The sequence below is a fragment of the Octopus bimaculoides genome, chromosome 21, assembly GCF_001194135.2.
Source record: "Octopus bimaculoides isolate UCB-OBI-ISO-001 chromosome 21, ASM119413v2, whole genome shotgun sequence".
Lineage (NCBI taxonomy): Eukaryota > Metazoa > Mollusca > Cephalopoda > Octopoda > Octopodidae > Octopus > Octopus bimaculoides.
Window position 1 is genome coordinate 13,931,289 of NC_069001.1, and position 1,616 is coordinate 13,932,904.

Below are 1,616 nucleotides of genomic sequence, written 5' to 3' on the forward strand. Positions count from 1 at the left end.
GGTAGGTAGGAATGCAGGCAGGTAGGTAAGTGGATGAATGGATAGATAGATAAATAGGTAGGTAGCTAGGTAAGTTCATCAGTATGTATATATGTAGGTAGGTAGATAGGTAAATAGGTAGGCAGATAAATAGGTAGACAGACAGACAGACAGACAGACAGACGGAGAGATCAATCAAATAGGTCGATAAATGAATAGATAGATGACAGATATGTCGATAGATAGATGAACAGTCAAAGAAATAGATAGAAGTAAGGTTAAGAAAGATATAACATTGGGAAATCAGAAAACAATGATTAAATGGAAGAGAGAAAGAGAGAGAAATGTGTGTGTGTGTGTGTGTGTGTGAAAGAGAGAGAGAGAGAGAGGTGATAGAGATGAAGAATAATTGAAAGGAGGATGAGAAAGAGGAGAGGGAGGGTGGAGACAGAGGAGACAGAGAAAGGGAGAGTGAAGACAGAAAGGAGAGAAGGGCTTGCAAGAGGAGGAAAGAGAGAGAGAGAGGGAGAGCGACGAGTAGAGTGGGGGAGAGGGAGTGAGTGAAAGGGAGAGAGGGAGAGGGAAGAGGGAAAGATAGGGTGTGAAGGTGGGAGAGAGAGAGAGAGAGAGAGAGAGAGATGAAAGTTCAAACAGAAAATGAGTGGCGGACGACAAGGGAATGAAAGAGAAAGAAAGAAAGAAAGAAAGGAAGAAAGAAAGAAATAAATGAAGAAAGAAAGAAAGAAAGGAAGAAAGGAAGAAAGGAAACAGGAAAAGACTAAGATTATTTATGAAGAGAAATATATGGTAGAAGTCAGAGTAATGCAGCTGTGTGTGTGTGTGTGTGTGTGTGTGTGTGTGTGTGTGTGTGTGTGTGAGAGAGAGAGAGAGAGAGAGAGAGAGGGAGAGTGAAAGTAAGAGACAGAAAGAAAGAAAGAAAGAAAATAAGTTCGAAGAGAGGATGGGTGGCAGACTATAGAATGAGAAAAGACAGAAAAGAAGGAAAGAAAGACGGTAAGAAAGAAAGAAAACGAGAAAAGACTACGAGTTATTCATGAAGAGAAAAAGAGTAGTGTTCCTGAGAGAGAGTGAGAGAGAGAGTGAGAGAGAGAGAGAGACAGACACACAGAGACAGACACAGACAGAGACAGACAGAGACAGACAGACAGATTGAGAGGAACAGAGTGAGATGGAGAGAAAGAATGAGGGAGTGAGAGAGACTGACAGACAGACAAACAGATATGCAGAGGAAAAGTGAGAGAGAGAAATAAAAAGGAAGGGTCGCTGAAAAAAATGACGTGAAGTTGAAGTCTCTCACACACACACATACACCCATACACTCACACACACACACAGAGTCGCACTAGTACATAAAACACGCAATCAGAGACAGAGGCATGTTTCTATCGTCTGCTTTTGTTCCTGTTTCAAGTCCTCTAATAAAGAAATGTTCCGCTGTTTAATTAAAATTAAGGTTGCACATTGAAAAAATGTTAAAAAAGACAGCAGCAATGATGACTGCACGAAGTCACGTGACAAACCTTTATAAAAAGAGTTGCATACTTTTATTACTCTACTCAGAGAACGAGTTCTTAGAAACATTCATTCACTCCTCCTCCTCTTCCTCCTCCTCTTCA